Source organism: Saimiri boliviensis, chromosome 12, assembly GCF_048565385.1.
Source record: "Saimiri boliviensis isolate mSaiBol1 chromosome 12, mSaiBol1.pri, whole genome shotgun sequence".
NCBI lineage: Eukaryota > Metazoa > Chordata > Mammalia > Primates > Cebidae > Saimiri > Saimiri boliviensis.
The window spans coordinates 87,649,156-87,676,608 of record NC_133460.1 but is presented as its reverse complement, the minus strand read 5'-3'; the positions used below and the strand labels follow the sequence as shown (position 1 = coordinate 87,676,608).

General features: G+C 41.0%; 1 protein-coding gene and 1 pseudogene across 2 annotated transcripts in view; both read right to left on the bottom strand.

The window, feature by feature from the left end:
* CNNM2 (cyclin and CBS domain divalent metal cation transport mediator 2) overlaps positions 1-27,453 on the bottom strand; it is a 173,726-nt gene that overhangs the window by 74,595 nt on the left and 71,678 nt on the right. The window lies entirely within an intron of this gene.
* LOC141580644 (large ribosomal subunit protein eL43-like) lies at positions 649-26,428 on the bottom strand (annotated as a pseudogene).

The following is a 27,453-nucleotide window of genomic DNA, read 5'->3' as shown; positions in this document are numbered from 1 at the left end:
ATCCATGGGGGAGTAACTTGGAAAACAATTAGAATCTAATGGAGAAACTGAAAAGTCATTCATAATGCTACCTTTCAGACATTTTTTTCCAAAACCACTTGTGTCTTACATATTTTTTCACAAAAATTACCTTTCGCATAAGTCTTTAAAGTCTTTTCATGTCAATAGAGAACTTTATTACAATTTTTGGTAGCTGAATGGTTCAATTTATGCATATCTAATAATTATGGCTATACAACAGTATATTTAATTCCTCTGGGTTAGATATTTCAATTGTTTCTGATGATTCATTCTATCATATATTTGATATTTGCTCTTGGTAAAACTATTCCTTCCCTTAACTGCCCAATTTGGAGGAGGCCACAGAATGCTACATGGTGAGATGCCTCCATCACCACAGGCTCTCTCTCCCAGATAATCTGCATCAGCACACCTAAAGACTGAAAAACCTCCCATCTTTAAAAATGAAAAACTGCTCCAGGTCCCCTATCTTGTTCCTGCTATCGCTCTACTTCTTTACTTCTCTTTACAGCAAAAGCCTTAGAAGAACTGTCTATTCACTGTCCCTAATTGCTCAACTTTCATTTCTTCTCCACATGCTCCAAATTGGTTCAACGAAACCACTCTTGTGATCTCCATGACCTATCATTTTTTTTTATTACAGAAATTAACCCATTTATTATAGGCCAATGATGTCTCAAAGAGTAGAGGAGCGTCTACTGGTCTTTCAATTCCTTCAGTCTTCTGATGGCAGACTTTACTGTGACAGCGAAAGTGGTATTGTATGTCCAGGCACCGCCAGCCACTGTTTTCATGCAGGAACCACAGTGCCAGATCCCCACAGCTCGTCTCTTCATCTTGGTTTTGCCACAGAAAGAGCAAATGTACTTGGCATGCTGGCTGTTTCAATTTTCTTCACCATTTTCTGGAGGGGGGCCCCATAGCGGGTCCCGTATTTACCGACGATCCCAACCTTCTTGGTATGTTTGGGCATGTTGTCGGTCCGAGCCCAGAGAGGAACCACTTTTCTAGATAAAATGATTCTTAGCCTTCATCTTCTTCAACATTACTCCATTTTTTTTGTTTTTTTGAGACAGGGTCTCACTGTGTCGCCAAGGCTGGAGTTCAGTGGTGCTATCATGGCTTACTGCAGTCTCTAACTCCCAGGCTCAGATGATCCTCTCACCTCAGCCTCCCAAGTAGCTGGGACTACAGATGCACACACCATGCCTGAACAAGTTTTTGTATTTTTAGTAGTGATGGGATCTTGCCATGTTGCCCAGGCTGGTCTCCAACTCGTGGGCTCAAGTGATCTGCCTGCCTCGGCCTCCCAAAGTGCTGGGATTATAGGTGTGAGCCACTGTACCTGGCCTGTTTACTCCTTTCTTAAAAGGATATTTACTTTGCGTCCACCACGTTTTCCTGGTTTTTCTCCTTAGTGAAGATTCCACCTCAATTCCCTTTGTTAGTTCCTCATTCCTGACCTCTAAAAATCAGAGCACTCTTGGATTTCCACTTTTGGATGTCTTCTCTTCTGTCTACCCGTCTTCATTTGAATAATGATCTCATTTAGTCTCAAAGTTTTCATTATCATCTATCTGCTGGGGATCTTTTATGTCTCCCTCCAGATCATTTCTCTGAATTCTGGATTTATAAACCTAGGCCTCATTCTTACCTTTACTCTTTTTCTATCCAGAACTTGATTTTTTCTCACCACCCCCACCGCCACCGTCTTGGTCCAAGTCACTATTCTTTCTCTCCTGAATTACAACAGCTTACTAACTGATCTCTGTCTCACCCTTGCTCTACAAAATAAGTCCTTTGCAGAAAAGCCAAAGTAATCTTTCCTAAAGGGTAACTAAGATTATGTCATTCCCCTGCTGAAAACTCTCCCAAACCTTCCCATCACACCTAGAGTACAACCTGATGATCTTTATGGCACCATAGCCCACCATCTTGGCCTGGTGGCTTGCCTTTTTTTTTTTTTTTTTTTGAGATAGATTATGGCTCTGTTGCCGAGGCTGGAGAGCAATGGCACGAACTTGGTTCATTGTAACCTCTGCCTTCTGGGTTCAAGTGATTCTCCTGCCTCAGCCTGTCGAGTAGCTGGGATTACAGGTGTTCATCACCAGCTAATCTGTATTTTTAGTAGAAATGAGGTTTCACCATGTTGGCCAGGTTGGTCTTCAACTCCTGACTTCAGGTCATCCACCTGCCTCAGCCTCCCAAAGTGCTGAGACTGCAGGTGTGAGCCACCATTCCCAGCCTGGCTTGCCTTTCTCTAGGCACTTCTTGCTGTTTTGTCAAACACAGTCCTATCCAAGAAGAGTCTTTGCTCTTCCCATCCCCACTTCTGGACAGCTCTTCCCCAAATGTTCAAGCTCCTTATCCCCCACCTCATTCAGGTCTCTGCTCAAGTGTTACCTCCTCACGAGGCCTTTGCTCACCACTATCTAAAACAGTTCACCTGCCTAGTCCTTCCTCTGCCATACATACCACCTGCCAGCATCTGACGTATTGGTTCATATTTATTTACTTAGTTTGCTCCTTACTTAGATACTGAATCTACGAAGGCAGGGACATGACCCGATTCACTGCTTTCTCCTCCATGCCTAGAATGCTGTCTGCCACAAAGTAGGCACCTAGTGACATCCTCCGTCATACGTCTTTATGCTGTTAAGAATCCATCTTTCACCACTCCTCCAGAAGTTATCAGACAAGAACATTAAAATGTTAAGTTATTACAAAAGATTTCAGACATGACAAACAGTGTAAAAGAAAAACATCCACATGCATACCACCAAATTAAAAGAATAGAATAAAATGTTCCAGGTATTGTTGGGCTGCACAAATACCCACTCCACTGAAGCAACTTAATATCAGGCTTCAAGAGAACCTGAAAAAGAAATGTGTTTGATTCACTTTTTTTTCTTTTTTCTTTTCTGAGACAGAGTCTCACTCTGTTGCCCAGGCTGGAGTGCAGTGGTGCAATCTCAGCTCATTGCAACCTCCGCCTCCCAGGTTGAAGCGATTCTCCTGCCTTAGCCTCCTGAATAGCTGGGATTACAGGCACCTGCCACCACATCTGGCTACTTTTTGTAATTTTTTTTTGGGGGGGGGTAGATTCTGGGTTTCACCATGTTGGCCAGGCTGGTCTCGAACTCCTGACCTTGTGATCCGCCCACCTCGGCCTCCCAAAATGCTGTGATTACAGGCTTGAGCCACCACGCCTGGCCTGATTCACCTTTTTTAAACCTGCTTTTAAAAAGAAGCAAAAAAGGGAAACAAAACTATATGACAAAGTACCATAAGTCACCCCCTACCCACTACCAAGAAAAAAAAAAAAAGTCCTATGTTGCAGTGAGATGGGGTTGTTAGATGGAGGAAACAAAAGAAAGAAACAAACAATACGGCAGGGAAGCAGCAGGAGCTGGCGTATTGTCTGCGGAATAATACCTGGGAAAGGAGGCTTCAGGCAAGAGTGAGCCAATGTGAAGAACTGGCCTCCATTCACCTGTCTTCCCTATTGACCACATGATTATAGAAAGATTATCAAGCAGGCAGAATGATTACAAATGAAGCTGGCTGCGGGACCAGGATTGAACTGGGTACACATTCAATTACATCATAGAAAGTTTAGATGATACTGTAATTTAATCACACTGTCTGGCAAGGCAGCATTTACCAAAATTGGCAAATAAGTGTTGCAAATGACACAGGAAACAAGCTTTCTGCTCAAAAATAAGTGGGGGATAAATGGAAAATCTTTTCATTATTTTTAAAGGACTTATTAAAATTAAACTGGAAACACCATGACCCATTAAAAAGAGATCTTTTAGAGCTTTGTCATTAAAGAACAGTATCAGAAACCCAGCGGAACAATTTGATATGCAATGAAATCACTAATGTATCTAACTCTATTCTACCACAAAAGTAACTGGCTCCATGGAGAATAGCTGCTTCTAGTTTACAGGGAAGCAGGGGGGGTGGAAAAAAATCAAGATGGGACTAGAAGATTTGTTTCTAGAAGGAAGTCTACAAAGGAGCCAGTTTAAAGACTCAAATAGCAATTTGACAATTCAGTTAAGACTCATGAGTCTTAATGGTACTTAAAAGAGGAGAAATCTTAAAAGCTATAAGAGGGCAAGTAGGGATTAAACTCCAGCCAGGCATGGGGTAAGCTGAACTTTGAGCTTTTGTAAATTCATCTACCTACAGGGGTCACTTTCCGGGTTTTTTTTTTTTGTTTTGATTTGTTTTGTTTTTTTTTTGAGATAGAGTCTTGCTCTGTTGCCCAGGCTGGAGTGCAGTGGCACAATCACAGCTCACTGCGAATTCCACCTCCTGGAATTCCACCTTATGGAAAATCTTTTTATTATTTTTGAAATAATGGGTTCAAGCAATTCTCCTGCTTCAGCCTCCTGAGTAGCTGAGATTACAGATGTATACCACAACACCTGGCTAATTTTTGTATCTTTAGTAGAGATGGAGCTTCACCATGTTGGCCACGCTGGTCTCAAACTCTCAACCTCAAGCGATCTGCCAGCTTTGGCCTCCCAAAGTGCTGGGATTACAGGTGTGGGCCACTGCACCCAGCCAAGTACCTTTCTGTTAATTCACACAAAGGTGCTATTTGGGATAGAGATGGTCCTAGGTATGGAATTATGACGTACATGAGTTTCTAATGATATTTTTGAAAAGTCTTATAAATCAATCAACCCAAATTACTCCATGAGTATTAGACACAGTTCTATCAATGCAAATCAACAGGAAGACAGTTTGGGGAGGGTCTGCAGAATTCCATTCCCTCTACAGCTGGTAAGAGATTGTGGTCAAAAATTGGGTAAGCACAAGACATAAAAAGAGGTACAGGCTAGGACAAGCCTGGGCTTGGCCCAATAAACAATTTGGAATGGTTCTTATTTACTGTAGGAATTTCTCAGGTCCTAATTGTCTTAAGGGAATTTTATTGGGATTAGATAATAGCTCATCTAAATCTTGACCCTAGATCTAGAATTACACAGATTTAATGCAGAATTTGAGATGCCCCCCCCCAAAGAAATTTAATCGAACACAGTTGACCTAGAATTAATTTAACTTTTTCCAGTCACCAAAACTTGTTTCTGAACTAAAGTATAATACAACCTTAACTCATTCAATACAGGCACCCTTTTTATTTTCCATTGCTCTTGCAATTTTCCAGAAGTTAACTCTCATTTGAGTTAATTACCAATACTCCAGATGGAAACTTTCCCTAATAGGTTGTTCCATTCACAGCCATTTAGAAAGCACTGCTTGCGTCACAGTGTTTTCAGCTTGAATAAAGGAGCTGTTACTTCAAACCCCAATTCTTAGTGTCCTGCAGTCAGTCACACCTCACTGAGTGTACCCAGTGCCTGTCTTCTACTAACGACCTTTCAAAGCAAAATGCTACATCTAACCCACCAGGTAGCAGATTTACCCTTCCTTCCAGTGCACAGTAAGCCCATGCAGGCTAGAATTCCTTCAACAGACATCAAAAAACTGTAGTAGCAGTAAAAATAATTCACCACTATTGAGGGTGCTCTGCACGCCAATGTGTTTGTATGTCTAAATTATTCCAAGAACCTGTGAGGAAGAGACTATTAATCCCATTTTATAAATCACAAAACTAAGACTTAAACAGGAACTAATATTCCCTGAGTTTTTATCTTTCCTTTGAAGGTGACTGGATGCCAAAAACAGTTTCCTTTTGTAGAAGAGGGCACTATGAACTATTACCCTCACTTCATAAAATATTAAAGATCAAAGATTATACAAGCTAAGAAGCACAGAGAACTGTTTGATTCCAAGAACCCCACCGTAGCTTATTTTGCTATGTTACCTATGCAATTTTATGAAGGTCTTTCACAGAACACTCTTCCACTCTCAGCTAAGGAATCAAAAATCTGCCTAAAAAGCCTCATTCACTTCATATTGTACTTCTTTTCATGTTTGAAGAAAATTAGGAAAAGGAGGTAAACATACAGAACCGGAAGCAGCGTGTAGTTCTCTTGCAAAAAGCGGGAGCAGCCAAAATGAAGTTCAGTCCCTTTGTGACTTCCAACCAAAACAAGAATCGCAGAAGGCATTTCAATGCACCTTCCCATATTCGCAGGAAGATTAGGTCTTCCCCTCTTTACAAAGAGCTGATACAGAAGTACAAACGTGCAATCCATGCCCATCCGAAAGGATGATAAAGTTCAGGTTGTATGAGGACTCTCTGTAAAGGTCAGCAAATTGGCAAAGTAGTCCAGGTTTACAGGAGGAAATACATTATCTACATTGAACGGGTGCAGCAGCAAAAGGCTAATGGCACAACTGTCTACGTATGCATTCACCTCAGCAAGGTGGTTATCACTAGGCTAAAAATGGGAAAAGACCACAAAAACATCCTTGAAAGGAAAGCCAAATCTAGCCAAGTAGAAAAGGAAAAGGGGGAAGAAGCAATTGAGAAGATGCAGGAATAAAATAATCTTATATACAAGCTTTGAGTAAAATTTGAAACAAAAAAAGCTAAGAAAAGGAAAGAAAGGCCATAGTAAACTTTCTCTCCAGAGATTTGATAGTACTGAAGAATGTTCAATATCTTTGGATCTGATAGATTTCAAAAAAGGGTTCAGTACTTAACCGTTTTTCACTGTAACTCTAGCCAGTGTGGTATAGACTGTTGGAGAGAAGAATTTATCCGCTAAACTACATACTGAAACATTGTTTTTAGAATATGGTTTACAATAAATTGTAGCTCTTATTCCTCTGACAAAAATATGTATCCCTTATCCTTGTCCACAATGAATCTCCTTTGTCAAGGATTAGATCACTCATATAGGCAATAAGTGTTTTTTTGTTTTTGTTTTTTTTTTTTTTTTTTTAAGACAGTCTTGCTCTGTTGCCCAAGCTGAAATGCAGTGGTGCAATCTTAGCTCACTGCAACCTCCACTTCCCAGGTTCAAGCAATTCTCCTGCCTCAGTCTCCCAACTAGCTGGGATTACAGGCACCCACCACATGTCCAGCTAATTTTTTTTGTATTTTTAGTAGAGTCAGGGTTTGACCATGTAGGCCAGGTTGGTCTGGAACTTCTGATCTCAGGTGATCCACCTGCCTTGGCCTCCCAAAGGGCCGGGATTACAGGTGTGAGCCACCATGCCTGGCCTGGCAATAAGAAATTCTTAATCAATGATACCTAGGAAATTACATAAACTCTCTCCTACATTGGTGGTAGGGGTGTTAACTAATATAACTTGATTGGAGGGCAAACTGGCCAAATCTACAACAATTGCAAATGCAGATATTTACAATGATTCAGCAATTCTACTTCTAGGAATTTATCCTACAGGGAAACTTACACAAGCATAAAATGTATAAACAATGAACTTCTTTCTTGTACTGTTAAAATCCTGTATTTCTGGAAGGATATACAAGAATAACAATGGTTGCCTCTGAAGAGAGAGTGCTGATCTGATAGCAAGGGGTAGAATTTTCACTATATACCTTTTCGTGCTTTAAAAACTGTATACACTAGATTTACTGCATAGATTCTTAAAAAAAAATTCGGCCAGACGCAGTGGCTTACACCTGTAATTCCAGCACTTTGGGAGGCCAAGGCGGGTGGATTATTTGAAGTTAGGAGTTTGAGACCAGCCTAACCAACCTAGTGAAACTCCATCTCTACTAAAAATGCAAAATTAGCTAGGCATGGTGGCATGTACCTGCAGTCCCAACTACTCAGGAGGCTGAGGCAGGGGAATCACTTGAACCCAGGAGATAGAGGTTGCAGTGAGCCGAGACTGTGCCATTGCACTCCAGCCTGGGCAACAAGAGCAAAATATCATCTCAAAAAAAAAAATGTATATATATATATACACACACACACACACACACACACACACACACACACAGTATTACCTATGCAAAAGAAAACTAAATAATAAAAGTTACCAGTTGCTTTTTGCATTTTCTTTTCTCACTTATCTCTACCTGACAATCATACTTCCTAAGCTTTTCATTTAATTCTTGAAGAATTTTTTATAATATATTGTTTCTTAAATAGCTTATTTTACTTTGCCAATGGCCATGGAATGCTTTTATTAAGCAAAGAAGTAACTTACTGACGCACACCTTTCCTCAGTATGTGCAGATATTTACTAGACATCTTCCACATGCCAAGCATTGTGGATGTCTGATATATAGGCCGGGTGTGATGGCTCACACCTGTAATCCCAGTACTCTGGGAGGCAGAGACTGGCAGATCACCTGAGGTTAGGAGTTTAAGACCAGCCTGATGAACATGGAGAAACCCTATCTCTACTAAAAATAAAAAATTATTCCAGGAGTGGTGGCGCATGCCTGTAATCCCAGCTACTCAGGAGGCTGAGGCAGAAAAATGGCTTGAATCTGAGAGGCAGAGGTTGCAGTGAGCAGAGATCGAGCAGAGATCACACCACTGCACTCCAGCCTGGGCAACAAGAGTGAGACTCCATCTCAAAAACAAAAACAAACAAACAAACAAAAAAATGCAGTCCCTGCTTTAAGTTATGTCACAATTACTATTTTTTTTTTCAAAATGAAAAATTTTTCCCTCTGATTATAATAAAGTAATATAGGGTCATTCTTTGAAAAAATAAAATAATAATATAAAACCTAAGAACATGAAAATCATGGCCGGGTGTGGTGGCTTACACCTGTAATCCCAGCGCTCTGGGAGGCCAAGTGAGGGTGGATCACCTGTGGTAAGGAGTTCAAGACCAGGCTGGCCAACATGGCAAAACTCTGTCTCTACGAAAAATACAGAAATTAGCTGGGCATGGTGGTGCACACCTGTAATCCCCACTACTCAGGAGGCTGAGGCAGGAGAATAGCTTGAACCCAGGAGGTGGAGATTGCAGTGAACCAAGATCGCACCATTGTACTCTAGCCTGGGCAACAGAGGGAGACACTGTCTCAAAAAAAGAAAATAAAAATCATGTTAAATCCCACTACTCTTTAACATTTCAGTGTTTATCTTTCCAAAATCTTTCATTTCATCTATCTTTTTAGAAACAAAAATGAGGTCAGGTGCAGTGGCTCATGTCTGTAATCCCAGCACTTTGAGAAGCCAAGGCAGGTGGATCACTTGTGTTCACAAGTTCAAGATCTGCCCCAGCAACATGGTGAAACTCTTGTCTCTACAAAAAATTAGGCAGGCATGGTGGAACACACCTGTAGTTCCAGCTACCTGGGAGGCTGAAGTGGGAGGATCACTTGAGCCCAGGAGGTCGAGTCTGCAGTGTGCCATGATTGCACCACTGCACTCCAGCCTGGGCAACAGAATAAAACCTTGTCTCTGGGGGGGGGGGGGGAAGATGATCATATTATATATACTATTTTGCAATGTGCATTTCCTCCTGAATATATATTAACATTTCTTTTTTTCCTTTTTTTTTTTTTTTTTTTTTTTTTGAGATGAAGTCTTGCTCTGTTGCCAGGCTGGAGTGCAGTGGCTCAATCTCGGCTCACTGCAACCTCTACCTCCCAGGTTCAAGGGATCCTCCTGCCTCAGCCTCCCGAGTAGCTGGGACTACAAGCACGTGCCACCACACCCAGCTTCTTTTTTTTTTTTTTTTTTTAATACTTAAAGTTCTGGGGTACATGTGCAGAACATCCAGGTTTGTTACATAGGTATACACTTGCCATGGTGGTTTGCTACATCAATCCCCCAACCCCCATCATCTACATTAGGTATTTCTCCTAATGTTAGCCCTCCCCAATCCCCTCCACCTTTTTTTAAATTTTTTTTTGTATTTTCATAGAGACAGAGTTTCACCATGTTGGCCAGCATTGTCTCAAACTCCTGACCTCATGATCTGCTCACCGTGGCCTCCCAAAGTGCTGGGATTACAGGTGTGAGCCACTGTGCCCAGCCAAACATTTTTCGCTATTTTGTTTTATATTATGTTACTGAAATGTTTTAAATTGTTCCAAATCAAAGTAATATGTATACATAACTAAACATCCCCCAACTTGTTTCAATTTCTTTTTAGCAATCTTTCGTAATTATTTCCATCTCTCTAAATGTTTCTACCATTATTTGACATTTTATGATATTTTAATAAAATAATCTTTGTTAGGGAAGTTCAATGAGTTTTTCACAATTCTTTTCTCTACTAATTACAAAAACAAGTCTTAAATTTCCTCAATTTGCATGTGGCAGCCACAAATCCAGTCTGACACAGGTGTGCTGTATTAATATAAACACCTTACGAGGAACAGCACTAAACATGGTAATCTTCCAGATGGTCAACAGCTCTTGACTACGACTTTTTCTTGATGTTTCTAAACTCATTTAGACACTGTCTACAGACTTCAATTCACTACAGATCATTGTCAACACCTCCCATCTCTGGTTCTCCAGTCTCCCAGTATACTTTTTTTTTTTTTTTTTGAGACAGGGTTTTACTCAGTTGCCCAGGCTGGAATGCAGTGGTATGATATGGCTCAATGCCTGGGCTCGAGGTATCCTCCTGCCTCAGCCTCCCGAGAAGCTGGGACTATATATATGCACACAACACCAAGCCCAGTTAATTTTTTAAGATTTTGTAGACAAGTGTCTCACTGTGCTGCCCAGGCTGCTCTCAAACTCCCAGGCTCAAGCAATACTCCTCCCATCTTGGCTTCTCAAAGTGATGTGATTAAAGGTGTGAGCCATCGTACCCAGCCTAAAATCTAGTTATTGAGCAAAATTTTTCTGGTTCAATCCCAATTTTTTAGTCAACTCGAATGTCATAAATCAACATGAAATTCTGCTTACAGAGAATAATTTTTATAAGTTTAATTTTAAGAACTCTTGGCTGGGCGCGGTGGCTCAAGCCTGTAATCCCAGCACTTTGGGAGGCTGAGGTGGGTGGATCACGAGGTCAAAAGATCGAGACCACCCTGGTCAGCAAGGTGAAACCCCGCCTCTACTAAAAATACAAAAAGTTAGCTGGGCATGGTGGCGCGTGCCTGTAATCCCAGCTACTCAGGAGGCTGAGGCAGGAGAATTACTTGAACCCAGGAGGCAGAGGTTGCGGTGAGCCGAGATCGCGCCATTGCACTCCAGCCTGGGTAACAAAAGTGAAACTCCGTCTCAAAAAAAAAAAAAAGAACTCTCAAGATGTCCCACAGTTGAGTACATTAGGTTGTCTAAACTGACAGGCATTTAGCAATATTAAAAACTGTATTACAATTATAAATAGGAATGCAAAAAATCTGGTTTTCAAATGCTTGGGAATGTGCATTTTGGAGTCCATATTTGTAAAAGTACAGTATGAGCATTTGAGTTTTTTTGTTTGAGACAGGGTCTCGCTCTGTCGCCCAGGGTGGAGTGCAGTGGCATGATCTTGGCTCACAGCAACCTCTGCCTCCCAGTTCAAGTGATTCTCTTGCTTCAATTTCCCTAGTAGCTGTAACTACAGGTGTGTGCCACCATGCCTGGCAGATGAGGTTTTGCCATGTTGGCCAGGCTGGTCTTGAATTCCTAACCTCAAGTGATTCTCCCACCTTGGCCTCCCAAAGTGCTGGGATTACAGGTTTAAGCCACCACCCCGGCCAAAAGTACAGTATGAGCATTTGAAACTCATTTAATTTCTTACAGAGTATTTCTAATTCAAAGCTAGTCTATACACAGTGGTGACAGCAAGGGTGGCTTCTTAAGTATACGACACATGCCGTCACACAAGCCTCATGTTTGGAAGGGCCTGTACTTGGTATAAAGCTCTGCCACTGTTTTGAAATTCTTAATTTTTGAGGAAAGTATTTCACATTTTCATCTTGCCCTGGGTCCTACAAATTACACAGTTGATCCTGAGTGACAGACAGTGAGGTGCCCCGCCACAATAATTTGAAGCTAAGATCAATAAGGTTTCTCTCTAATCAAACATGGAAACTGGCTTAAAAAAACAATCCTCTAGCAATCTTCGAACACAAGAAATCATAAATATGTGACTGAAGAGATCCAGAATACATTACTCAGTGAAGTTAGGAGCAATTTCAGAGACATAGAGCAAAAATGGGATTATTTTAGTAAAGAGCAATTTATTGAGTTATCAGACCTTAAGGCTTCAAAAATTAAAATCATATAAATGGGCCAGGCGCAGAGGCTCACACCTGTAATACCAGTGCTTCAGCAGGCTGAGGCAGAGGATTACTTGAGGCCAGCAATTTCAGACCAGCCTGGGCAACACAGTGAGACCCCATCACTACAAAAAAATATATATATATTATCTGGGTGTGGTGGTGCACACCTGTAGTAACAGCTAATTGGGAGGCTGAGGTGGGAGGACTGCTTGAGCCAGAGGGGTTAAGGCTGCAGTGAGCCGAGATCACACCACTGCACTCCAGCCTGGGTGACAGAGTGAGACCCTCAGTAAAAGAAGAATCACCATTTGACAAAATTCAGTATTGGGCCATGATTTTAAAACCAAAAAACCAAAACCACCGTTTGGCAAATTTGGAAATACAAGGCCCTTTTCAATCTGATGAAGGGGAGTTAGCTATACAAAATCTAAAGCAGGCCAGGCACTGTGGCTCACGCCTGTAATCCCAACACTTTGAGAGGCTGAGGTGGGTAGACCACTTGAGGTCAGGATTCAAGACCAGCCTGCCCAACATGGTGAAATCCAGTCTCTACTAATAATACAAAAACTAGCTGGGCATGGCAGCGGGTGCCTATAATCCCAGCTACTTGAGAGGCTGAAGTAGGAACCCAGGTAACAGAGCCCAGACTCCGTCTCAAAACAAACAAACTAAAACTAAAACTAAAGCAAACATCATACTTAATGGTGAAATACTGAAAGCTTTCCCCCTCCAATGGAAAACAAGACAAGGATATCACTATCACAACTATTCAACTAAAGGTCCCAAAGAGTACATTCTAGCAAGAGAAAGAAATAATCTTGGAGCCGGGCGCGGTGGCTCAAGCCTGTAATCCCAGCACTTTGGGAGGCAAAGGCGGGTGGATCATGAGGTCGAGAGATCGAGACCATCCTGGTCAATATGGTGAAACCCCGTCTCTACTAAAAATACAAAAAATTAGCTGGGCATGGTGGTGCGTGCCTGTAATCCCAGCTACTTAGGAGGCTGAGGCAGGAGAATTGCCTGAACCCAGGAGGCGGAGGTTGCGGTGAGCCGAGATCGCGCCATTGCACTCTAGCCTGGGTAACAAGAGCGAAACTCCATCTCAAAAAAAAAAAAATAATAATAATAATCTTGGAAAGGAAATACATTAAACTGTCATGATTTGCATATGACATGACTACATTCACAAATACATTCCAAAAGAATCTATATATACAATGAGCTTGAGCCCAGGAGTTTCAGACCAGCTCGGGCAACAAGGTAAAACCCTGTCTCTACAAAACATGCAAAAATTAGCTGGGCATGGTGATAAATGCCTGTGGTCCCACTTAGCTGGGAGGCTGAGGCAAGAGGACTCCTTGAGCCTAGGCGATCAAGGCTGCAGTGAGCTATAATCATGCCACTGCACTCCAGCCTGGGTGACTGAGTGAGACCCTGTCTCGAAAAAAAAATAAAGTAATATAAACAATGAAAGTTGGTAAGTGAATTTACCAATTTGATTGGTATTTACCAATTAGATTAAAGGTTAACATATAAAAATCAACTATTTTTGGGGGTAGGGAGAGGGGGATGAAATTTTGCTCTCATTGCACTGGCTGGAGTGCAGTGGCATGATCTCAGCTCACTGTAACCTCCGCCTCCCAGATTTCAGTGATTCTCCCGCCTCAGCCTTCTGTGTAGCTGTGATTACAGGTGTGTACCACCATGTCTACCTATTTTTTGTATTATTAGTAGAGACGGAGTTTCACCATGTTGGCCAGGCTGGTCTCAAACTCCTGACCTCAGGTGATCGATCCAACCATCTTGGCCTCTCAAAGTGCTGGGATTACAGGTGTGAGCCACCACATCCGGCCAATTGTATTTCTATACACCAGCAGCCAACAATCATTACATAGAAATTTTAGAATGAAATCATTGACAATAGTATTAACAAGCCAAATACTTAAGAATGAACTAACAAAATAAAATCTCTACATAGAAAACTAGAAGTATTATTGAAAGAAATTAAGCCGGGCACAGTAGCTCATGCCTGTAATCCTAGCACTTTGGAAGGCCAAGGCAGATGGATCCCGTGTGGTCAGGAGTTCAAGATCAGCCTGGCCAACAGGGCAAAAACCCATCTCTACTAAAAATACAACAAAATTAGCTGCCTGTGGTGGTGCATGCCTATAATCCCAGCTACTCAGGAGGCTGAGGAAGGAGAATCGCTTGAACCCAGGAGTTGGAGGTTGCAGTGAGCCAAGATTGTGCCACTGCACTCCAGCATGGGCAAGAGTGAGCCTCCCTCTTAAAAAAAAAAAAAAGAAAGAAAAAGAAAAAAAAAAGCAATTAAAGACCACTCAGTAATGCCAGTTCTTTCTCAAGTTGATCTACAGACTCCATCCAATCCAAATCAAAACTCCAGCAGGTTATATGTGGAAACTGATACCAATTATAAAATTTATGTGAAAACATGAAGGCCCAAGAAAAGCTGAGACAATCTTGAAGAAGATACATAAAGTCTGAGAGAAACAGACTCACATACACCTAAACAAAGGAATCTCATGCACTGCTGCTGGGGATGTAAACAGACACAGTAAGTTTGGAAAACTGTTTGGCATTCTTTACTAAAACCTAACACAAGCATATCCTAAGGTCTTGCTCTACTTAGTGTGGTCTACAGCCACTCCAACTGGCTCCTGACATTTACAGACTCTAAGGCTCTACCCTCAAACTACTAAAGCAGAATCTGCATTTTAACAAGACTCCCAGGCAACTGATGTACACAGTACAGTTTAAGAAGCCCTTCCCTACGATCCAGCGATTCCACTTCCTGGTACGCATCTATCAGAAATGCACACAGAAGTCCACCAAAAGACATGCTTGAGAATATTTATAGCAACACTATTCAAAATGGCTAAAAACAGAAAACTACCTAAATACTCAACAACAGAAAGAATAAATTGTGATATAACCACACAATGGGCTGGGCATGGTGGCTTACGTCTGTAATCCCAGCACTCTGGGAGGCCAAGGCAGGTGGATCACCTGAGGTCAGGAGTTTGAAACCAGCCTGGCCAACACGGTGAAACCCCATCTCTACTAAAAACACACAAAAAATCAGCCAAGGATAGTGGCAAGTGCCTGTAATCCCAGCTACTTGGGAGGCTAAGCCAGGAGAATCGCTTCAAGGGTGGGAGAATGGGGGTGGAGGGGGTCGGGGGAGGGGGCAGGAGGTTGCAGTGAGCCAAGATTGTGCCACTGTCTCAAAAAACAAACAAACAAACAAAACCACACAATGGAGTACTACTCAGTAATGAGAATGCACAGTCCACAATATGATTCACAAATACAATATTGTATTTCACAATACAAATACAAACCACACCAAAAGAATACAACTTGTATGTTTTCATTTATATAAAGTATGAAAACAGGAAAAACTAATTGATGTTCATGTCAGGACAGTGGTTACCCTGGGGGATACTTGAACTAAGAAAGAATAGTGTTTTTTTTGTTTGTTTGTTTTTTGTTTTTTTTAAAGATGGAGGTTTGCTCTGGTGCCCAGAGTGGCACGACCTTGGCTCAATGCAACCTCTGCCTCCCGGGTTTAAGTGATTTCGGCTAATTTTTGTATTTTTAGTAGAGACAGAGTTTCACCATGTTAGCCAGGCTGGTCTCAAACTCCTGACCTCTAGAGATCTGCCTGCCTCGGCCACCCAAAGTGCTAGGATTACAGGCATGAGCCACCACATTTGTCATGCATAGTTTTACATGGATGGGAGAACCCATCAAGCTGTATACTCACAACTTTTTGTGTACTTTTCTGTATATAATTTAAAAGTTAATTTATAAAGTACTAGAAAGAGGGCTGGGAATGGTGGCTCATGCCTGTAATCTCAGAACTTTGGAAGGCTGAGGCAGGCGGATCATCTGAGGTCAGGAGTTAGAGACCAGTCGGGCCAACATGTGAAACCCTGTCTCTACTAAAACTACAAAAATTAGCCTGGCATGATGGCTCATCCGTATAATCCCAGCTACTCAGGAGGCTGAGGCATGAGAATCGATTGAACCCAGGGGGCAGACGTTACAGTGAGCCAAGATCACGACACTGTACTTCAGCTTGGGTGACAGAGCAAGACTTTGTCTCAAAAAACAACAAGAATAAAAAATAACAAAAGGATGTACAAGTATCTCTTTAAGACCCTGCTCTATTTTTAGTATATACTCAGACTTGGAACTGCTGGATCATATCGTAATTCCATTTTTAACTTTTTGAGGAGACACTATACAGGTTTCTACAGCAGCTATTCCATTTTATCAATTTTTTTTTTTTGAGACGAAGTTTCGCTCTTGTTGCCTGGGCTGGAGTGCGGCACGATCTTGGCTCACTACATCCTCCACCTCCCAGGTTCAAGCAATTCTCCTGCCTCAGCCTCCTGAGTAGCTAGGATTATAGGTGCCCACCACCACACCCGGCTAATTTTTATATTTTTAGTAGAGATGGAGTTTCACCACGTTGGCCAGTCTCAAACTCCTGACCTTGGATGATCCACCTGCCTTGGCCTCCCAAAGTGCTGGGATTACAGGCGTGAGCCACCATGCCCAACCTAGCTATTCCATTTTAAATTGCCACTAACAGTGCACAGGGTTCCAGTGTCCCCCACATCTTTGCTAACACTTGTTATGTTCTATTTTTTTGATAGTGGTCATCTGAATGGGTCTGAGGTAACATCTTATGAAAGTTTTAATTTGCATTTCCCTAGTGATCAGTGATGAGAATCTTTTCATGTGCCTGTTAGCCAACAGTAAATTTTTTAGCCAGGCATGGTGGCTCACGCCTGTAATCCAAGCACTTTGGAGGCCAAGGCGGGCAGATCACCTGAGGTCGGGAGTTCAAGACCAGCCTGACCAACATGGTGAAACCCCGTCTCTACTAAAAATACAAAACATTAGCTGGGCATGGTGGCACGTGCCTGTAATCCCAGCTACTCAAGAGGCTGAGGCAGGAGAATTGCCTGGACCCAGGAGGCGGAGGTTGCGGTGAGCCGAGACGAGATTGCGCCATTGCACTCCAGCCTGGGTAACGAGAGCGAAACTCCGTCTCAAAAAAATAAATAAATAAAATAAAATAAATAAATAAAAATTAATTAATTAAAAAATAGTAAATTTTGAAAGTTTTTTCAAGATTGTATTAGCTATCCTGTGTCTCTTGTGTTTCCACATGAATTTTGGGATCAATATGCCAACTTCTGGCGGTGGGGGCAGGGATGGGAAGGCAGACTGGATTCTGGTAGGGATTGTATTAAATATGTAGATCAATTTGATAAATATTGCCATTTTATTTTTTTAAAGAATAAAGAAGAGGAAGAAAGAGAAAGAGGAAGAGGGAGAGAGGATGGGGGTATTGCTTTATTGCCCGGGGTAAAATGCAATCTAAATATGGGTATGCCTATAATTGTCCTTAATAATGGAGATATAAAAGAAAATGAGGGAAGAGAATAACAAACAAGGAGCCAACCAACATTTCCTTTAAACTTCTAAGTTGATATGATGTGGTACTGATCTACGTATTCCTGTATTGGGTGCGTATATATTTAGGATCTTTAGCTCTTCTTGTTGTTGCATTGATCCTTTTATCATTATATAATGTCCTTCTTTGTTTCTTTTGATCTTTGTTGCTTAATTGTAACTTCTGCTTTTTATTTATTTATTTTAGCTCTCTGTTTGGTTGGTAAATCCTTCTCCATCCCTTGTTTTGAGTCTTTGTGTATCCTTGAATGTGAGATGGGTCTGGATGCAGCATACTGATGGGTTTTAGTTTTTTATTCAAATTGCCTGTCTGTCTTTGGATTGGGGGATTTAGTCAATTTAAATTTAGAATTAATAATATATGTGAGTTTAATGCTGCCATTTAATATTAGCTGGCTATTTTGCCCATTAGTTGATGTAAATTCTTCACTATATTGATGCTCTTTTTGGTATTATTTTAGAAAGGCTGATACTGTTTGTTCCTTTCTATGTGTAGTGGTTCTTTCAGAAGCTCTTGTAAAGCAGGCCTGGTGGTGACGAAATCTCTGAGTGCTTGCTTATTCACAAAAAACTTTATTTTTCCTTCACTTGTGAAGCTTAGTTTGGCTGGATGTGAAATTCTGAGTTGAAAGTTCTTTTCTTTAAGGATGTTGAATATTGGTCCCCACTGTCTTCTGGCTTGTAGAGTTTCTGCTGAGAGATCTGCTGTAAGTCTGATAGGCTTCCCTTTGTGGGTAACCTGACCTTTCTCTCTGGCTGCCCTTAGCATTTTCTCCTTCATTTCAACCCGGGTGAATCTGACGATTATGTGCCTTGGAGTTGCTCTTCTTGAGGAATATCTCTGTGGTGTTCTCTGTATTACCTGGAGTTGAATATTAACCTGCCTTACTAGGTTGGGAAAATTTTCCTGAATAATGTCCTGAAGCATATTTTCCAGCTTGGATTCATTCTCTTTGTCACATTCAGGTACACCTATCAAGCGTAGATTAGGTCTTTTCATATAGTCCCATATTTCTTGAAGACTTTGCTCGTTCCTTTTTTTTTCTATTTTCTCTAATCTTGTCTTCTTGTTTTATTTCATTGAGTTGGTCTTCGACCTCTGATATCCTTTCTTCTGCTTGATCAGCTCGGCTGTTAAAACTTGTGTATACTTCACGAAGTTCTCATATTGTGTTTTTCAGCTCCATCAATTCACTTATATTCCTCTCTAAATTGTGTATTCTTCTTAACATTTCGTCAAATCTTTTTTCAAAGTTCTTAGTTTCTTTGGATTGGTTTAAAACAAGTTCTTTTAATTCACAGAAGTTTCTCATTATCCACATTTTGAAGCCTGCTTCTGTAATTGGAACACACTCGTTCTCCATCAAGCCTTGTTCCATTGCTGATGAGGAACTGTGATCCTCCGCTGAGGGAGAGGCGTTCTGGTCTTGGGTATTCTCAGCCTTTTTTGGCTGTTTTCTTCCCTTCGTTATAAATTTATCCATCTGTGGTCTTTGTATTTACCGTCTTTGTAATTGGTTTTCTGAGTGGACGTCCGACTTACTGATTCTCAGCGCCGAAATCTGAGCAACCCACTGTGCCGACTAAATCAGCGGCGTTAAGATTGATGGTGCTTTTCTGACTCTGCACCAAGAACCAACGCTCCAAAGCACCGGCAAAACCGCCTCACCAGTCACAAGAGTCGTGCTGGCGACCTGTGGGGCTCCTCTGCTGGGAATCTCCTGGTGTGTGAGCAACAAGAATTCATGTGAAGGTGTGGCGTCCTCTCGTTCTTTGCACTTTCACCGGGAGCTACAATCCCGAGCTGCTAGTGATCAGCCATCTTGGATCTCTCCCTGCCATTTTAAAAATAATCCTCTAATTCATGAATCCATGAATCCACGAACAAAGCTTTCCATTAGAGTCTAATTTCCTTTCATGTTTTGTAGTTTGTAGAACACACATTTTGCAATTTATTTGCTTTTTTTTTTTTGAGATAGAGTTTTTGCTCTCGTTGCCCAGGCTGGAGTGCAACGGCGTGATCTCGCCTCACTGCAACCTCCACCTCCTGGGTTCAAGTGATTCTCCTGCCTCAGCCCCTCTAGTAGCTGGGATTACAGGCCCCTGCCACCACACCCAGCTCATCTTTTTTTAATTTTTAGTAGAGATGGGGTTTCACTATGTTGACCAGGCTGGTCTCAAACTCCTGACCTCAGGTGATCAGCCACCTCAGCCTCCCAAAGTGCTGGGATTACAGGTGTGAGCCACTGCACCTGGCTAAGTTTTGCAATTTTAAATTAAATTATTCCTAAGTATTTTACTGTAAATAAAATTGTTTTCTTAATTTCATTGTCAGATTCAAGTGTGTAGAAATATAAGCGCTTTTTTCACCTGTAATCCCAGCTACCTGGGGAGGCTAAGGAATGAGAATCACTTGAAACTAGGAGGCAGAGGCTGCAATGAGCCAAGATTGTGCCACTGCACTCCAGCCAGGGCAACAGAATGAGACAAAGAAAGGAACGAACAGAAGGAACAGAAGGAAAGAAAGAAAATGTAAGTGATTTTTTTAACGTTGCTATTGTACCCTGCAACCCTGCTGAACTCATTTATTAATTCTAATAGGTTTCTTTTTATTGTTTGTCATTTAGTAGAGGCAGAGTTTCACCATGTTGGCCAGGCTGGTCTCAAACTCCTCGTTTCAAGTGACCCACCTGCCTTTGCCTCCCAAAGAGCTGGGATTAGAGGAGTGAGCCACCACACCAGCCTAAATCTAATGCTTTTGTAGTGGAGCCCTCCGCATTTTCTATATAGAAGAGCATGTCATCTGTGACTAGATAAAGTTGTACATCTGCCTTTCCAATCTGGGTATTTACCTTATCCTTCAAAGGGCTATATATTATTTATTCATTATAATCACACTGGTAATTTTAAAGACCTTGCTCAGAGACAAGCCTGTGTTTTTCAAGTTCCTTAGATCAGTATGTATACATGTAAGATCTGTAACAAAATAGTAGTCACAAAATAATATAATCTAGAATACATTTGAGCTGCATTTGAGAGTTAAAGAATGGAAAGTACTTATCTTTAACAGTATTGAATAGCCTGTCAATTATGCATATTGACGTCCTTAGCCAGGCCATTCTAATTTCCTTTGTCACCTACTAAATAAAACCCAGAGGAGCTTCCCTGCTCTAGATGCTGGTAAAACTTCTCTGCAAACAGAAGTATGCATTCGCTGAACACCCACACCCACGGCTTGAAGTAGTTGTTTGCATTATGAGTAAGAAAAACACTAGTGTGGCTTCAGTCTAACTAAGGGACTAATCCTGCTTTTACAAGCCAGAAAATAAATGGCCACGAAAATTTTACAAGAGCCTCTATGTTTGTTAGTGGGTAAAATTTGATGTGTCATCAGAAGAGATTTTATTAACCCTATATAACTTAAAGCCATCAAGAAACAGAAAAAAAAAAAAAACCATTTGAACACTGACATAAAGCTATAAATATGGCATGTATCCAGTTTAGTACAAGTCATGTGAAACACAACTTTTTATCCTCAAGGTGTTTGTTCTAAACCATGAAAAGGTCACTTTATTCTTTTACTCTTGCAGTGTTTAGAGTTGCTACACATTATGATACAAAGCCATTTGTAAAAGGGAGAGGAAATGTGCTGTAAAATCATATTAGAAATTTAATGGGACTGCCAACAAAATTAAAATGTCTTTCTTGCTTATATTGTAGCTTTATCTTGTACATTAATTTTTGTTCTTAATTGAAGGACAACTTCATATAGGACCCTATAATAGTAACTTTATACTATTTGGGCCTTCTTCACTGCTTTTTATATAAATTATACTTTTAAAATATTTTACAAATATTTTACAAACTTAAATATAGTTGGTCTACAGCAGGTGACTTTTACATTTTAGACAAATGCTACATAAATATTAAAACCAAGAATCTAGACCTCGGATCTGTTTTCCCATTATTTTTAAGTTATTCATCAGAATTTGAAACAAACTTTTATATATACCCAATATTTAGAAAGAAAACAGGAGAAGAACTATCAAAATAGTATTTGGAAAGAACATGCATCTTCAAACTAAAATGGCCTACCAATGGCCAAAACAGCAAATTGTAAAAGATCTATTTCAACACAGGTCATTCCAATCTTTCAACATACTAAGATTCTGAAGAGCTTCCAGAGCAATCAGTCACCTGTAGTGGAGCAAGAATGAGGACAAAACTGGCCTCCTGATCATTAAGACTGGATGCTTGCAGATAATGAAGCAATCCATCAAAATTCTCAGGGAAAATTCTCCTCAACCTAGAATTCCATTCTCATTCCAACTCTCATCAAATGTAGAGCAAAATAAAAGGACTCAGAAAGTTCCTTTCTCCACACCCTTCCTTAGGTCAGTCCTTACAGACATGTTTCATCAAAATCAGGGAGCATGTCTAGAAAGGAGAGGATAAGGGATTCAGGAAAGCAATAATGGGAAGTCATAGGATGTCAGCTATGAAAAGGTCTAGAAAGCAGTCAGTCCAGTTTGGAGCAACAATGAGCTCTAGGAGGAGGTTGGAGATGGGAGGGAATAGAACAAGAGAATACATTATACAATGGAGAATTGAAAAATAATTGAGGATATAACAAAGGCAAGTATCTCGTGGAAGAAAGGCCATCAGAAAATAAATGCTATACAAGGAAAGAAAGGTAATCTGTAATCCCAGCTATTCAAGAAGCTGAGGCAGGAAGAATTGCTTAAACCAGGGAAGTGGAGGTTGCAGCAAGCTGAGATCACACCATTGCACTCCAGCCTGGGTGACAGAGTGAGACTCCATATTAAAAAAAAAAAAAAAATCCAAACTATCAAAACTTACCCCAAATAAAGTAGATAACATAAATACTCCTTTAACTAATAATGAAACTAAATTGTAGTTAAAAGCCTTCTGAGGGGAAAAAAAAAATCTCCAGACTTAGGAGGTTTCACTGGGGAATTCCACCAAATGTTTAAAAAAGAACCAATTATATACAATCTCCACAGAAAACAGAAAAGGAAAATATATTTCCCAACTTACGAGACCATCATTAAGCACACTCCACAGCCAGACGAAAACTACTACTAATAAGAGACCTATAGACCAGTGCCCCATAAACATATATGCAAAATTCAACAAAATACTAGCAAATCAAATCCAGTAACACAGAAAAATATTAACACATGTTGACCAAGAGAGATTTATCCTGGGAATGTACGGCTTATTCAATATTTAAAAATCATGTATCTACCATACTAACAATTTGAAGAAAAACCACATGGTTCTAACATAGATGCAGAAAAAACATTTGGCAAAATCCAGAACAATGCTGGTAAAAACTCTCAGCAAACTGAATATAAAAAAAACTTGCTCAATTTCATAAAGATCATCTCCAAAACAAACTTACAACATGAAACTTGGTGACAAGACTAAATGCTTTCCCTTTAAGACTGAGAATCAGGCAAAGATGCTCACTGCTATTCAACTCATACTGAAAACTCTTGGTCACTTCAGTAGGAAACAAAAGGTTTACAGATTGGAAAGGAGAAAATAAAACCACCTGTCCATAACAACATGACTGTCTTTTGAAAATCCCTATTAACAAAACAACTAGAAGAAATAATTGGTGATGGCAGCATGTGACAACAAAGGGAGCGCATGAGGAAGTTTCTCAGGGTCAGGGACCTCCTCTGTGTCCTGACCATGGTAACGATTAACCAAACCTACACCTATGTTAAAATTCATAGTAGCCAAGCACAGTGGCTCACGCCTGTAATCCTGACACTTTGGGAAGCCAAGATGCATTGCTTGAGTGTAGGAGTTTAAGACCAGCCTGGGCAACACTGACCAATCCCTTCTCTCTACCAAAAATTAAAAAAAAAATTAGCCGGGCATGGTGGTACATGCCTGTAGTCCCAGCTACTTAGGAGGCTGAAGCAGACGGATCAGTTGAATCCAGGAGGCTGCAATGAGTGTTACCAGGCCACTGTATTCCAGTCTAGGCAACAGAGTAAGGTTCTGTCTCAAAAGTAAAAACAATTCCAGTATACCAAATAAAGTCAATTTTATTGCATCTTAATGAAAACACCAATTACATTCCTTCTTCAATATGCCATTATTCAATTATGCTGTCCTAAAGAGATTCATACAGTGAATTGTGCTCTAAAAACTTTAAATCAATGCAATGCTTACCATCTTTCCCCAACCTCCACCCCCAACAAGATATAACACATTTTTAATAAACTAACATGGTTTATTAAATTAGTACTTGTAAGCTAGGGGCATCTAATTCTGTTATATCTACATAACCAGAAAGCTTTCCTCAAAAAATTCTACATAAAATAAAACAATTATTTTAAATGCAAAGCTGAGTTAGCAAGAAAGAGAAAGGCCAGGTATGGTGGCTCACGCCTATAATCTCAGCACTTTGGGAGGCCAAGGCAGGTGGATCACTTGAGGTCAGGAGTTTGAAACCAGCCTGGCCAACATGGCGAAACCCCATCTCCACTAAAAATACAAAAATTAGCTGGGCATAGTGGCACATGCCTGTAGTCCCAGCTGCTCTGGAGGCTGAGGCAAGAGAATGGCTTGAACCCGGGAGGTGGAGGTTGCAGTGAGCCATGATGACGCCATTGCGCTCCAGCCTAGGCAACAGAGCAAGACTCCGTCTAAAAAAATAAATCAAAGTAAAAATTGAAAAAAAAAGGGAAAAACTGTAGGAGCCAGAACTAAAAACCAGATGCATGTGAACTGCACCTTTCCTGAGCTGGGATGGCAAGATAAAGATCCATATAGGGAATACGGTATTAAAAACCAAGCATGAATAAGAAGGGAGCATTTGGTCAGTTGGCATTAAACATTCTCCTTTCCTTGTAGGGCTGTCTGCTCTGTATCATGGAGGCTGAAGAGCCTCTTCCAGCTACGGCTCCTGATATGATTAGGTTCCATCAATCACATGTACTAACATGGACTTGGAAAGAAAACTGAAGACCTGCTTCTGCTACTTTGCAAATGGGCATAGGCCAAGACATTTGATTTTTCTGCATCACCATTAGTTGAGTGTACAGTGTCTAGTAACTAGTGTCATGGGTATCAGAGACAGGGCATGGGTATTTAGTGTGGATCAAAACAGATAAGCATGATTCTGAAGCCGACAGCTTTAGTGGAGGCTTCCTGATCATTGTGGCTTCCTAACCATGGCAGTGGTCCTATGGTTCTGGGTTTTTTAAGATGGGGTTTCACCATGTTGGTCAGGCTGGTCTTGAACTCCCGACCTCAGGTGATCCGCCCACCTTGGCCTCCAAAGTGCTTGGATTACAGGCTTAAGCCATCGGGCCCAGCCTGGGGTGCTTTTTGAAACCCCAACCGGCAGCTCTTTTGTTGGCCAGCTTTGTGTGTGGCTTTGAGAATTGTTTCTAAAGACAAAACCCTTCTAGAATGTAAGTTCCTCAAGGACAGTGAGCTTTGTCTGTTTTGTTCACTAACGTGTTCCCCAAGAACCCAAAAGTAGTACTTAACACATGGTAGATGCTCAATAAATATTTGATTGAATGAGCAAACTTGGAATCTATTTCTTCAGCCCTTCAGCAACTTTGTCGGTGTTTAATGCTTTACGGTAAACCTTTCCTGCTTAAACTAACTAGAGTAAATTACGTGTCTGCAGCTTCACAACTTATATCAAAAGTAGGGAGTAGGAGTTAAGATCTTGACATAAAGCCAGAACCTCCAAAGGGATGCTCCTTTAGGAAAAGGGTGGACCACAAAGAATCTGCCCATGAAGACAGGTGACCTGCTAAGGACATTTACCTGCCTCTGCTGAGGCTCTGGGAAGGAGGGAGGGAGAAGTATACCCTCAACATTTTTAATGACACACCTATACCTTACATAGCTTTGAAGCTTAAATTTTTACTACCTTAGTGGTCCTGAAACATTTAAGTCAGGAAATTAACAACAAAGAATACATCTTCAACCAAAGCCATACAAGAGTCCATAGTTAAAGCTCTTCTTGGGAGAGAAAAACAAAAAATCTACTTACAAGCCACAATCACAAACAACAGGGGGAAATAATCTACTATAAGCAAAAGGCAATAGACAAAAAAAAAAAAAATCCAAAATTACCAGATAATAGAATTATCTTTGGAAAAAGTTATACAGAAGTTGCAGCAATCTAAAACTTTTGACTAATTAAAAGGTGAAATCAGATAAATTACGCCCTGCTAGCATACAACTAATGAAAACTTACCTCTCCTAAGTAATAACGAAAGTCTTAACCTTCTTCCCACAAAAATTCAGCTACAGGAAGTCTAACAGCAATCCTAAGGAAGTTAGGGAATATGTCCAGCCAAACTAGATCAATAATCCATTCTGGCCATGGGAAATATATAAGACCTCATATTTACAGCAAACCTTTTATCATTTAAGTTTCTCAATGCACATAAGTAAACATAATGATGGTAAATCCAAATACTATGGTAGGCTCAGAGGAGACCATGCATCATCTAGCCCAGGCGTCCCCAAACTACAGCCCGCGGGCCGCATGCGGCCCCGAGGCCATTTATCCGGTCCCCCACTGCACTTCAGGAAGGGGCACCTCTTTCATTGGTGGTCAGTGAAAGGAGCACAGTATGTGGCAGCCCTCCAATGGTCTGAGGGACAGTGAACTGGCCCCCTGTGTAAAAAGTTTGGGGATGCCTGATCTAGTCATTCAATTAACATGTACTGAGTATCAAGTTCTATAAGCCAGTTACAAAAACAAGTAAGACAAGAACCAAGAACCTGCAATCCAGTGAGAAAATACAGTTATATATATTATATATATATATATATATATATATATATATATATATTATATATATAACTCTTGATCGAAAAGACTTTTGAAAAAACTGACTGTGTTAGGTAGATGATAAACTGACCTACACATTAGTAGGCCAGGAATCTCCTGTTAACCACTATCAAAAATCCCTCCTGGATCACAGACATCCCAGTGAAGCTGCAATTATGACCTTCATTTTCTAGATGAGGAAATTAAAGTTTGAAGAGATTAACTTGATTTGCCCAAGATAGATCGCACAGCTGGAAAATCAGGGCTGAGGTTCAAATCCAGGGCTGACTCCAAAGCCCCTGCTGTGAACTACCGTGGTACCGAGGCAGGCATGGAATCACATTCCCATTCACAAGTAGGTAGACTGCACAAAGATCAACCTCCCTGTCACCCAGTCCCCTTTATCACACACTCCTTTCTTACTCATTTGCAAACCAAATAGAAAGGAACTAGAGGCCAGGCATGGTGGCTCACATCTGTAATCCCAGCACTTTGGGAGGCCAAGGTAGGCAGATCACTTTGAGGTCAGGAGTTCGAGACCAGCCTGGCCAACATGGTGAAACCCCATCTCTACTAAAAATACAAAAATAAGCCAGGCGTGGGGGTGGGTGCCTGTTGTCCCAGCTATTTGGAAGGCTGAGGCAGGAGAACCTAATGAACCCAAGAGGCAGAGGTTGCCGTGAGCCAAGATGGCACTGCACTCCAGCCTGGGCAACAGAGCAAGACTGTGTCAAGAAAAGGCAAAGGAAAGAGAAGAAAGGAACTGGAGCTTGCTCCCAGTAAAAGGCTGCTCCCACTAACATGTGTACCTGGGCAAAGTCTCTGGCAAATATGTTTACTTTGGAATCAAGTAGAATGTGAAAGTATGTGATTCCTACACTCAGAAAGCTTAGTTTAAGTTTATACTCAAAATATTACTTGCTCAAATTGTCCACAAATATGTAGCTTGCTCAGGGATTGTAATACATCAGCATGAACATATCAATTT